Here is a 14,462-nt window from a genome sequence, read left to right on the forward strand (position 1 = left end):
ATTGTTTCTATGATGGGTACGGTAGAAAGTAATTAATAGTTAATAAGAGTTAACGGGTTAATGGTTGGGTACAATCAATAGACACAATTGTTATCTAAATAACCAAAACAATTAGTTGATTAGGAAAGTTATGAAAGACGTCTCGGGGTACCGGTCTTAGTAATGGATCTAGTTAATTAAGGGAATTGAATAAAGTAATGAACTTGACGGGTACGGGGTGAGTCTTTGTTTAGTTCTCGGTTATTAATCAGCATATTTGAATTGGTTCTTCATTTAAGTGCAACCTGAATTTGTAGTGTCATGGATTTGAGGTAGATGATCTTTTAAATAATCTTAATATAAATCAAATCTCTTTTCGTTTAATTCTTCGGAATTACTAATTTTATTAATAAACTAACTTCTTTAAAAATCCAATATGACGGGAGTCTTTAAAATCCTAAACTTTTTCTGAAACTACTTACAAACTCGCTTGCTCTTTATCAGTCCCTATGTTCGATTCTGGACTTACCTTTAAACTATATTGCATACGAACGGGTCCACTGCCCGAGAGTGTGTAGTAGTCAGTTCTAAGGTATTTCTTGTTTATAAGTTTAAGACTAGATTTTACACATCAAGTTTTTGGCGCCGCTGCCGGGGATCGAACCCGGGTCACCCGCGTGGCAGGCGGGAATACTTACCACTATACTAAGCAAATTAAGACTCAAGCCGAAAAACATGATAAATCTATCCATTTGAAGACATTGGACCAAGAGTACTACATGGACTTGAAAAATTAAAATCCAGCAGATTACATGTGGTCTTGGCTAATGTCATGGAACAACAACTTAGTTTGTTACTATATCATATATTAGAGTGGTGGTTAACGTGAGTAGCAAGCACAAAATAAAAGACAGAAAGTGGGCTTGGCACTTGGGCCGAAGACTAACAAGGAAAGAAAGCAGGACAACTCTTGTTCATGGACTTTGGGCTGTTTCATGAGTTAGCCGAAAAAAGTATGGCAAAAAGGTCCAACTTGGATTAGAAGTGAAGAAAGTCAAATACCTTAGAGTTCGAAGTCGGTGTGACAAAACTAAATATATATATTCTAAGATTGAGGGCGGGAGGGATTTCTTTTAATTAACTCGTAAGTGTCGAAAAGGGTATTGGAGGTCGGTTGGAGAGGAGCCGCCAGAGACAGAAGAGTTTGGCTTTTGTTTTCGGAAAGCAGCTACCGAAGGCCCACCTAGAGTTTCTTATATTTCTCATTCGATCAATATATCCGCACTCACTGTTCGAATTCTTTTTCCTTTTACTTTTAGTATATCATAACTTAAACAATGAAACTATTTATATTAGTTTTAGTTTTTGTTAATTTAGTTATGTGTAGCTAAAATCTTTTATCATCTACTAAGATGAAGTGATATGAACAACGGTTGCATACTTTTATGAATTCAAGTTGATAGTTAAACGTTTTGTCGAGATCTTAATGTTTTGAGTTCTTGTGATCTTATCTATTGATTTGTTGTGTATGAATGATTTAGAGGTATCTAAGTTTAGGAGTACATTGTTCTAGTTAATTGGGTACAATTAATAGGTGTTGACTTGTGGTAACAAGACAATAAACGGCAATAGATAATAGAATTCAAAGTGTTAACGGTTTGGTAAAATCGGTAGACAAGATTGTTTGCAATAACAAATCAAATTAGTCAATTTAGTAGGTCTTGATAGGGAAGGTGGTAACCGGATCTTAGGGACTGAATAATTGGTTAATGGGTTCGGATAGGGTAATAAGTTAGGTGGCCAACTAGTGAGTTCTTTGTCTAACCTCGTTATTAAATCAATATATTGAATTGGTTATAACTTAAGTGTAACCTAAATAAGTTGTGTCATGGAGTCGAAGTAGATGATCTTTTAATTAATATTGATATACGAATTCTCTTTTCAATAAATTCTACAGAATTTCTAACTCTTTTTAATTTTAAACTAACTTTTCAAAACCAAGGTGACGGGAGTCCTTAAAATCCAAAACTCTTTTTAAAATGCATTAAACTTGCTTGCTCTAAATCAGTCCCTGTGTTCGATCCTGGACTTACTGATAGCTTTACTATACATGATAAGGTACACTGCCTGTGTGTAGAAGTCTAACTATTAGTATTTTCTTGTTTATAAATTTAAGACTAGATTTTACACATCAAGGACTGATCTCAGTCTTCCATCTATGGCACAACTCTCTCATTACCGCTTGTCTCTCCAAAATAATAATTCTGATTGACTCAAATAGTGTGATAATTGGCTTGTTTCTCACAGTTAAGATAACAGAGTTGAAACACTTACTGAATCCATTCTTTACATTCTCACAAGCCTTGTTTAATTTAAAAAAAGCTATACTCCAAGACTTAGGATTCTTGTTCATCAAATACTAATATGCGTTAGAGTCACAAGACCTAACTTCATTCATAACTTTTTTCTAATAATTGGGGCCGGGGTAACTTGCTTTAGAAGCTTGCCAGAACAAACTTCTGAAATGTACCCCAGTGAACCTCTTCCTAAAACCCTCATAAATGTGTCTAGCACATTGTTTGTGTTGAGCATAAGGCATGACAAGTTTAACAACTTCAATTAACCCCTACATATTATAAAAGTATTTATGTTACAATTTTATTATGATAATTAAAGGGCTATATATATGAGACTAGCATACTGTTATAGTTAAAATAAGCAATATATGAAATAGATGATACCTTGTGTTGATCTGAAATGATTGTCAGACCCACACCAGCTTGAATTTCCAGATCACTAGCCAACAACTCCAAGAACCATGTCCGGTTATCTTTGTTCTCTACACTCACCAAAGCCCATGCTACAGGATAAATATGATTATTCCCATCCCTTCCTATTCCAGTTAAAAGTTCACCTGTATTGGGACTCTTTAAAAAACAACCATCTAGGGCTATGATCTTTCTACAACCAATCTTCCAACCCTGCTTTAACCTTTGTAAACAAATATACGTCCTATCAAACTACACTTTTTTTTATCTAGATCCCTAGTAACTTGGAGGTTCACAGTTAAAGTAGGGTTTCAAGCCAACAACTCACTTGCATAAGCTCTGAGCATACCATAATGATCTTCAATAGACTTGGTGTACTCATTCAGTGCATATTGTTTTGGCAGCCCTACACTGGTTTAGAGACACAATACACTTCTATTTCTTCATGACAAGATCTGTAATGTCAACTAACTTGATGTTTGGATTTGCCCTAATCTTATTGCCAAACTGTTTTCCAATCCATTTGTAATTAATCAAAGAACCAAACCTGAAATTCCTAGAACAGGTATGGTGATCCACCAAGAAGCAGTCACGGACATAAGTGAATGCCCATCTCATCAGAGAGTAAGATTCACTGGAGGTTCATTCACCGATGATGCACTGTCATGGTGGAACACTTTGCTAGGAGCCCGTGGAAGAACTGCTACTTTGGAAACACCATGGGATCAGTTCAAGGAGATGATGAGGAACCGTTTTTGCCCGCTGAATGAGATGCAGAAGATCGAGCAAGAATTTTGGCACCACACCATGGTAGGATCTGGTCATGCAGAGTATACCAACAAGTTCCAAGAGCTAGCTAGATTGGTGCCTCATTTGGTGACTTCTGAGTCTAAGTTGATTGAGAGATACATCTATGGTCTCATTCCTCAGATTCGCAACACTATGACTGGCATTCCTCCTTACTCGATTGAAGAAGCTATTCGAAGAACCAGTACCATGACGGATGACTTGGTTAGGGCTGGAACACTAACTAAGTCTGCAGAGAAGAAGAGAGATTTTGGTGAAACCAGTAAGAGGAGAGATTTCAGAGCTAACAAGAGAGTCTGAGTTGGAAAGGTGTTTGCAGCAGTTGAGTCAGGACAGAGGGCGTATGTTGGCCATTCTCCTCAGTGTGCTACTTGTATTTATTATCATCCAACAACAGTGCCATGTCGATTTTGTCAAAAATGTCAGAAATTTGGGCACTTGTCTAGAGGATGCATAGCAGCTAGAATCCCAACAGCACCACTGAATGTCGCTCCAAGAAACTTCAGAAATCCTCCAGCTAATCAGAGAGCCTGTTATGAGTGTGGCAGCACTGAGCACTACCGCAATGCTTGCCCAAGAGTTGTTAGACGACCCGCCCCAGCCGCAGCCAATCAGAATCCATTGCAGATCGCAGCTCCTAATCCACCTAGAGTTAACCAAGCCCAGCAGGCCAGGGGCCGAGTCTTTGCTTTGAATGCTGTGGAAGCCGCTAACGATTCGAACGTTGTCACGGGTACATTTCTCTTAAACAATCATCTAGCTACTGTGTTATTCGATTTGGGTGCCGACTACAGCTTTATCTCCACTAACTTTGTGTGCACTATTAACGTGAAACCCATCCGTACACATGCATGTTATGAAATAGAGGTAGGTAGTGGTGGAATCTCTAAACTTGACCAAATTGTGCCTAAATGTGTGTTAACACTTGATACTCATTCATACTATATAGACTTAGTCCCATTTGAAATGGGTAGCTTTGATGTAATAGTGGGGATGGATTGGTTATCCCTGGTAGATGCTACCATTGTATGTCGCGCAAAAATCCTTAGAATACCCTTAAGTGGGGGAGACGTACTAGAAATCCAAGGTGAACGACCCAAGTCTCACAAACGAAATCTAATGAGCACGGCAACCGAAGTAATCAAACTAGCCGATATCCCAATAGTCCGTTATTTTCCCGATGTATTTCCTGATGACGTTCAAGGATTGCCTCCGTCTCGACAAGTTGAATTTCGAATTGATCTCCTACCTGATGCAACTCCAGTAGCAAAGGCACCATACCGTTTAGCTCCTTCTGAAATGCACGAACTCGCGACACAATTACAACAGCTACAAGACAAGGGTTTCATCCGACCGAGTTCTTCACCATGGGGTGCACCGGTATTATTTGTTAAGAAGAAAGACGGATCTTTTCGCATGTGCATTGACTATCGTGAGCTAAACAAGTTAACAGTTAAGAATCGATATCCTTTACTGCGCATTGATGATCTATTCGATCAGTTGCAAGGCGCAAAGTACTTCTCAAAAACCGATCTTCGTTCAGGCTACCATCAACTAAGAGTTCGTGAAGAAGACGTGCCAAAGACAGCATTTAGCACGAGATATGGACACTTCGAGTTTCTAGTGATGCCATTTGGATTAACAAATGCGCCTGCTTTTTTTTATGGAACTGATGAATCGCGTATGTAAGCCCTACTTAGATCAGTCCATCATTGTTTTCATTGACGATATTCTCATCTACTCGAAGACTAAGAAAGAGCATGAAGTCCATCTGAGAGAAGCTTTAGAACTTCTGAGGGTTGAAAAGTTGTATGGAAAATTCTCGAAATGTGAATTTTGGTTAGAATAGGTGAAGTTTTTGGGTCATGTAGTTGACAAGGATGGAATAAAGGTTGATCCTAGCAAGATAGAAGCAGTAGAGAATTGGAGAAGGCCAGAGACGCCGACTGAGATCAGACAGTTTCTTGGTTTAGCAGGCTACTACCGCCGATTCATCGAGAACTTCTCAAGGATCGCACAACCACTTACATTGTTGACACACAAGGATAGAAGTTTCGATTGGGGAGAGAAACAAGAAGAAGCTTTCAGAATCTTGAAGGAGAAGTTATGTAATGCACCGGTTTTAAGTCTTCGAGAAGGAACCGAAGATTTTATTGTTTATTGCGACGCGTCGGGTCAAGGCTTAGGATGTGTGCTGATGCAACGAGGCAAGGTTATTGCATATGCCTCTCGCCAACTGAAGATTCATGAGAAGAATTACACGACACACGATTTGGAGTTGGGAGCTATCGTTTTTGCACTCAAATATTGGAGACACTATCTGTACGGGACTAAGAGTGTGATATACACAGATCATAAGAGCCTTCAGCATATCTTCACGCAGAAAGATCTTAATATGCGCCAGAGACGATGGCTAGAGTTGTTTAGCGACTACGATTGTGAGATTCGATATCATCCCGGGAAGGAAAATGTAGTAGCAGACGCCTTGAGTAGGAAGGAGAGAGTTAGACCAAGATGAATTAGAGCTATGAGCATTACCGTGCACAACAGTGTGAAGGATAGAGTGATTGGGGCACAAGTAGAAGCAAACAAGAAGGAGAATGTTGACAGAGAAGGATTGGGAGGCATGATAGAACAGTTTTACTCAAAGAGATGGTGGAGGACTGTATTTTTGTGATCGATTGTGGATACCAATGTATGGAGGACTAAGAAAGCTGATAATGGACGAAGCGCACAAAGCAAGATATTCTATTCACCCAAGGATAGATAAGATGTATCAAGGCTTGCAAGATCTATTTTGGTGGCCAGGAATGAAGAACGATGTGGCGGTCTATGTGAGCAAGGCCTAACGTGTTTGAAGGTTAAGGCAGAACATAAGAAACCAGGAGGACTACTAACACAACCAGAGCTTCCCAGTTGGAAGTGGGAAAAGATCACTATGGATTTTGTTACGAAGTTACTAAGAACAAGTAGTGGTAAGGACGCAATTTGGGTGGTGGTAGATCAGCTGACCAAGTCAGCGCATTTCATACCCATACGTGAGGATTACTCAATGGAGCAGTATGCACGTCTGTATCTTAAGGAGATTGTAGCTAAACACGGCGTTCCAGTATCGATCATTAGTGATAGGGATAGTCGATTTACCTCAGGATTTTGGAAATCGTTGCAACGAGCCTTGGGAACGCGAATCGATATGAGCACAGCCTACCATCCGCAGACAGACGGACAGAGTGAGAGAACGATTTAGACACTAGAAGACATGCTAAGAGCCTGTGTCATAGACTTTGGAGGAAGTTGGGATACTCACCTCCCACTAGTCGAATTCTCATATAACAACAGTTATCATGCAAGTATTGGGTGTCCGCCTTTTGAGGTTTTGTATGGGAGAAAATGTCGATCCCCGCTTGCATGGTACGAAGTCGGAGACATGCAACTAATAGGTCCAGAAATCATTCTCGAAACTACCGAAAGAGTAGCTCAAATCAAGGAGAATCTTCTGAAAGCAAGAGACAGACAAAAGAAATATGCAGACAACCGAAGGAAACCTTTAGAGTTTCAGGTTGGTGATCGGGTGATGCTTAAACTTTCGCCTTGGAAGGGCGTAGCCAGATTCATTAAGAGGGGGAAACTAGCCCCAAGATATGTTGGACCGTTTGAGATTGTAGAACGCATTGGTGCAGTAGCTTACCGTTTGAAACTTCCTCAAGAGTTGAGTAACGTACACGATGTTTTCCATGTATCGAACCTTAAGAAGTGTCTAGCCGATGAAACAACATATGTTCCTTTGAACGAGATACGAGTAGATAGTAATCTAAGCTTCAGAGAAGAACCCGTCGAAATATTAGAACGAGAAGTCAAAAAGCTCAAGAGACTTAAGTATACCATTGTGAAAGTTCGTTGGAACTCCCGTAGAGGCCCAGAATTCACTTGGGAACGAGAAGATCAAATGAAGCTTAAGTATCCACACCTTTTCGCTTAACCCGATACCTCAAACTAGTGAGAAAACCTAAAAGCTTAGCTCCTAACTTAACACTTGACACTTGCTATGCGATATGATACTTGAAACTCAATGTGAAACATGCTACTTGCTATTTGTGTGTGATTACATACTTGAAACTTAACATACAACTTAATGCCTATAAACTTGGTGTGCAATCGAAACATGAAACATGAAGTGTAATCCGAATTTCGGGACGAAATTCCTTTAAGTAGGGGAGAATGTAACAACCGTTTTAGAAATGTAGCAAATAAAATCCACAAATTTTACCTAAGTTCTTGACGTGCTTTAGACTTAAGATATGTGCTCACATGAAGGTCAATTTGATCTTAAACCTTGAATTATAAGACGAGTTCATAATTTATTATGATAAAATACTAGATTTCGAGTCGTAAACGATCGTATTTATGAAAGTTCTAGCCCTAAAATATTCACAAATAGTCCCTACATTTATTAAGATCATTATTATTGGAAAAACTATAAATAGAAGAACTTAGTGAGAGAAACTCATTCCTTCATCTTCTTCATCTCACTTCTCTCTCTCTAAAACACACACTTGCAGCCACATTCACACACACAAAAAAATCATCTTTTGATTTTGGGTTGTTAAACTAAAATCATTTGTACTTTTAGCATCCTTGTGTTAATCAAAACATATTCCTAGCATCAAATCTCAGGTAACAACAACAAATTTTGAGTTTTTGATCAAATTAAAAGTGTACTTTTTCAAGTTTATGATCTTGATGATTTGGTCCAATTTTTGAATGAAAAACGTGTTAATAGCTAATGGGTTTGTGTATAAATGTGTTTAGTAACCTTTTTGTGAACAAATTTGGGTCATAACATGCTTTAATCTACAAAACCCATTTTTGAAAATAAGGGAAAACTTGTTCTTGATGTGCCACACCTTGTTCATGTTATAGAGGGTCTTGAAATCGTTAAAAGTGTTAATGGTTAGTGTTATTATGTATATATGTACTAGTTTGATGTTCTAACAAGTCCCGGAATCGATCTAGATCTTCGTGTGTTGATTAAATCCTTGTTTCAGCTCGTGGTGGAGGAGGGACGATCTCTGTAGGACGATCTTCGTCCTCAAGATCGTCCTGGACAACTTATTTGGTACTTGAGCTTGTTTGATCGATCTTGTGTGGTGTTGTGATGTATTGGAACGTTCAATGGGTAATCGATCCTTTGGATTGGTTTAGCTCAAACACTTGTTCATAAAACGATCTTGTATACTTGTCCTCATACTTGGAAGCTAGGACGGTCTTGGCTAGGGTCTGCTAGGACGACCTTGAGTTCTTAAGCCCTAAAACGATCTTGGATCCTTGATACACTTGAAACGATCTAGACTTAGAGACACCTAGGACGATCTTGTACATCAAAACAATGAGACGATCTTGACCTAGCCAAGGGTCAGTAGGACGGTCTTGAACTAGGGTCTGCTAGGACGATCTTGTAGCTTAAGGCTAGGATGATCTTGCACCAGAAACAATAGGACGATCTTGAAGCTCATCCAAAGGGACGATCTTGAAACCCTAACCCTAAAATGACTTTGTGAAATTCAAAAACAACACGAACTAGTTCTCTAACATACTACACTTGATCATTTAACACCAAACCAAGTTCATAACATCATTATCTTCCGATTAAACACATTAAAGGCTACTTATTAACCTCGAGCTACTTCAAGGGTCGATCTAAAACAACGTACAAAGTGCAAACCCTAATTGAGTACGCTTAAGGCAATGTTCTATCTAAATCATTAAAGTACGAATTCAATGAATAACTAAATTAAGTTCTAAGGCTAAAGTTCATTACTAAAGTCATGTTCAACTCATTAACACGATAAGTATTTAGGTGTGAGTTCAAAGACGTTCATTTCGAGTCCAGTTCATGTATTTAAAGTGCATTTAAAACACTTTTGAGTCAAGATGTTCAAAGAATCTTCAAAGGACCAAATCATCAGTTCATCAAGGACAACTTAGTGAATAAGTAATCATAAGAACTAATACATGTATTCATCTATGCTCAATGACTTGTGATTAGGTTGACATCAAGACATACTTGGATTCAAATAGATATATCCTACTTATATTTGTGCTTGTTCTCTGTGCTTGTAAACTACGCTGTACCGGACCACTGTGAGTCTTCGTAGCCCCTTTTTCTATTATTTATGTTTTGGGGTGAAAGGAATACTACATATGCTTTTATGTATGCCGTAACTGTTTCATTATGCTATGGCTGTTTGACTACTTTGTGACATATTAGCCGGTCAGGTGGATGACTGTGAGTGCTCGATTGATACATATTAGTCGGTCATGTGGATGACTGTGAGTGCTCGATTGATACATATTAGCCGGTCATGTGGATGACTGTGAGTGCTCGATTGATACATATTAGTCAGTCATGTTGATGACTGTGAGTGCTCGATTGATATATATACTTGTCGGTCATGTTGATGACTATGTGTGCACGATTGATTTATGCTAGCCAGGTACCGTAAGTGCACGATTATACACAAACACATATTTATGTGCAAAGTTGGTCTCTAGCCACATTATACTACTTATTTCTCAAATTCTATTGACGGCATTAAACACATTTATACAAATTATCTATGTACTCAAACCTACGAACTCACCAACCTTTGTGTTGACACGTTTAAGTATTCCTTTCAGGTAATCAAGCAAATCATAGCTAGGATTGGTAGCATGGGACTCTTAGCAGACCGTAGGCTAGGTTTTGAAGTTTGCATGCTCTTGTCTATGCTTGATGGCAATATGCCTAACCTTTTCCCCTGCGTGGGAACTTATCTCATCTCTATTTGAATTCTTGATTTAACTTGTGTGTGATGACTACTATTATGCTTGTTTGGTTATGAAATTGACTATTTATGCTTAATGTATGCACTCATTTAGTATTCCTATGTAATATCCATGTGCGCGTGTGCTTTATCTTACATCCCGAGTTTTCCGCCGCTGTCGGGGTGTTACACAATAGTTCTAGGCTGATCATCAACAGTAATGTTCATAGGATCATCATCATTACCTAAGTCCTCTACATCACCCTCCTTCCTAGTATCATTGTCTACCACTGGCTCATCCATGTCACCATCATCTACATCACCATGAAGAAACACATTTCTGTTTCTATCTGCATACCTACTTGATTGCCCTACTTCCCTAACAGAATTGTCATCTATTTCACCAGTGTTTATTATTTATTTGGGCTTTACAGCACAAAACTAATTCATTTTCTCATCCTCAATGTGGTTCAAGTAAACCTCAATTTTACCATAACAGTAGGACAAATCAAACACAGAGCCTAAGTCATTATCATTAGAAACCTTTACCAACCCATTTTCAAACTCATTCTCAGGTAGTAGATAGTACAAACCAACAATAATTGACTTAGTTACTTCTTCAGGATATAGAGCAAATTCTTCATATGAAGATATCTTTTTAATACATAAACCTAATTCTATTCCACTAACATACCTCAATGGTTCATAAAAGAAAACCCCATCAAAGTGGATACCGAATTCAAAAGCCCTAATCGACATCCTGGATCAACCACCAAAAGAATAAAAAAATAAATTAATATAAAAATATAAAAAAAATAATAAAATATTTTTTAAGTATCTACGTTGTTGAACATATACCCTCATGCAAGTTTTCCCATCCGAACACCAAAACAAAATTTTAACAAATTTTCCTCTTTTTTAACTTAAAAATCAACAATAATTTAGGGTTTTAATATCCATATATATAATAGTAACCAAAATCTACAAAAAAAAAAACCCCAATTTTTTGCTATCCAACTTGAAACCCTAATTTGTAAATAAGAAAGAGTAAAGAACATACCTGCTACAGAAATCACTGATACATGAATCCAAGAACTTTAGCTAAACATCGCGATGAACAAATTAGGGTTTTTCTGGGTTAGATCCGATTAAGATTTTGTACTTGCAGACAAAGTAAAGTGGAAGTTCTGTTTGTTTGTGTGTATGTGTGAAGATATATAATTGAGATAGTGATAGATGCATCTGATATATATATATATATATATTTTATATACGTATCAAAAAAGGAAATTATTTTATAAGTAAATAATAATATATTCATAGAAGTACTTGTATGGGCCCCACCAATATCCCGCCCTTTTTTTGGTCAACCTGGTCAAGGAACTTGCCATCGTGGCATCGTGACATGGATGTAAAGTCAATGGTCAATGTGATGATTTGGCTTAAACACACACACGAATACTGCCTTTGGAAAACCGGAGGTGGTTTTACTACCCAAATTAGACGAAATTTACACACAGTTAGATTACATTAGAGGATTCTTTTGGTTAATACTTTAATTAGATAAAATTGACAAGTAATATACCTTTAAAACTAATTTGCCTAAATTTTAATTATCTGGAATTGTGGTTGCTAATTATAGGAATAGGGAATCAAGGGTGTTAATTTGGGCTCAGTTTTTTTTTTCGCCTCCTGAAAGGATCATGCTCGAATCTCATACTAATTGAAGCCATTTTTGGTATAATGCAGTTAGTGTAAATGAAATAGATCGAAGCACTCTATGAGTTATTTTAAAAAACCTCCTAAATGCCATGTTGTAAGCTAAGATTGTTTTGGTAGTTAAATAGTGTTGGGAATCATAATTCGCACTTTATGTATCTATAAAGCTTAAGGAATTTGATAAAAGATAATAATGTGTAAACAAGGAAGTGGCCGGAGTGGACAAGTGGTCGTGTGTAAAGCAAATATATGATTTTTGTTGTATTTTCATAGGTGGTAGCCACACCCTACTGATACATATTCCAAAGGCAACTATGAGGTTGCAAATTAGGTTGTCAAAGAGGTAGCAATGCCCATGTTTTAGTTTTTTTATATCCAATATGCATATCGTTATTAACTTCTTTATTTTATAAACCTATGTCCCGAAACTGACGGTCCAAAATTTACTAAGTTTTTTTGTTGCACTAGGCCAATGCCAACGGCTCTTCGACAAAGGTTTCGTGGAGCTCGTCGATGAGGAGTCCGTTGGCAGGAGTGTGTCGTTGGCTTCGTCGATGGGGCAAGGTTGATGGGTGGAAGGGGGGAGGGGGGGACAAGTGGTTGCATATGTGTGGGATCCAAAATCTTTGAATTGAAAAAGGTTTTTTTTCATTTTACTACCGATCCATATATACATATACACATTGTATATATTATTATTACTGTATATAAAGCTGCAGGAGGAGCATATTGAGGAATACATATCCAAATATTAGAAATTATCAGATTTAGTCCCTATAAGTTTTAAGAGTTATCAGCTTTAGTCCCTAGAAGTTTATAAGTTAACATTTTTTCATAATTTTTATAAATATGATGTTTTTTTTTTTAATAAAATCTTAACATATTTAATTATGTAATGATTTATTTTTTATTAGTTATTGCATTTTTATTAATATAATGTTTTATTATAAGTTGTGGAAGAGATGAGAAAAATGTAGGTTTGGTAGTGAGTGAGTAAGAGGTGATTTTAGAGGAGAAAAGCTAATATGACAGTGAGCAAGAAGAATGATGATGTCTTGAGTCGACAGAGACCTTAATATTTTGAAAGACAACGGGTTAGATTTTGAGGTAAGATTTTAGAGCCCTCCATTTCTCATGGTTGATTGTATCCATGTATTGGTATTATATCATTGTGTAATTGATTTTAGATACTAAAATGGAGGTGTGTGGATGGTGCCATGGTGGGAGTGTGATATATTTGAGCCTAAAAAGTCAACCTACAATTTTAAAAAGTTTGACACGTGAATTTCAAATCTCTTTCTTAATTTTAACTTTTAATTTTTTTCATGTATCATCATTTGATTAAGTTAGTTTGTCATACTATATTTTAATTAAGTTAATTTATCATTATTTAATTTATCATTATTTATTTTTTAATGGTCAACTTGGATGGTGAAAACTTTGGCGTGTATTTCGTTTCAACCGACCTAATGTACTTTTTAGTAATATATAATCTTCTCAACAATATCAAAATACTAAATAAAGATTCTATCAAATAAATTAAGATATATTTAATTTAAATAAATGATGTTATTGATTTGTTGAATAATTTATTTAGAACGTGATTCTCATTATACAATTTTTATCAACATCATTTGACCCACATTAAAACAACTATCCAATTCCTGATTAAAAAAAGAAAGGGGTTAGTGTAAATAACAGTACACGAAATTGTTATAATGTGTATCGAACTTAAATCTTGTGTATTGTATATAATGAATTTTCAAATTATGTGTATTGTATGTATTCGACCAATAAAAGTCTTACAAGTGACAACTTATATGGTAATCACATATACTCGGATACATACAATGCACGAGAGGTGAAAGTTTATTACATACAATGCACGAGATTGAAGTTCGCTACACACTATGACAATTCGTGTAAAGATAAAATATTAATCCCAAAAGGAAATGCTTTATTTTACTAATACATATATGAACTGTTTAAACATCTCATATATAAATAAAATAAAATTCTAATGACATCATGATTTTTTAAATAATGCTTAGTTGTCATTATTACATTTATTTCTATCGATTATATCTTTTTTATTTTCTTGATTTAAGACATCATTCTATAAAAAGTTTAAATTATTTTTTAATAGATTTTGATATATCTTTCATTTTTAGCTTAAGTCCAATATAAAATAAAATTTAATTATCTAAATTTTTTTTAAACGACTATATGTCAATTTTTAAATATAATATCACCATCTATTTTCGTCTTAATATTATCAATCAGCCCGTCTATATTAAATAATAAAACAATTGTTATAAAATTATCATTTAAAAAAAAATTAAAATAGCTTAATTGTCATCTATAAATTCTTTTTAAACTTAAGTTT

General features: G+C 36.3%; 1 non-coding gene across 1 annotated transcript; it reads right to left on the minus strand.

The window, feature by feature from the left end:
* Positions 1-622: 622 nt before the first annotated feature.
* Positions 623-690, minus strand: TRNAG-GCC. The gene has a single exon. It is a non-coding gene; the product is annotated as a tRNA-Gly (tRNA).
* Positions 691-14,462: the final 13,772 nt, after the last annotated feature.

Source organism: Erigeron canadensis, chromosome 3 (genome assembly GCF_010389155.1).
Source record: "Erigeron canadensis isolate Cc75 chromosome 3, C_canadensis_v1, whole genome shotgun sequence".
NCBI lineage: Eukaryota > Viridiplantae > Streptophyta > Magnoliopsida > Asterales > Asteraceae > Erigeron > Erigeron canadensis.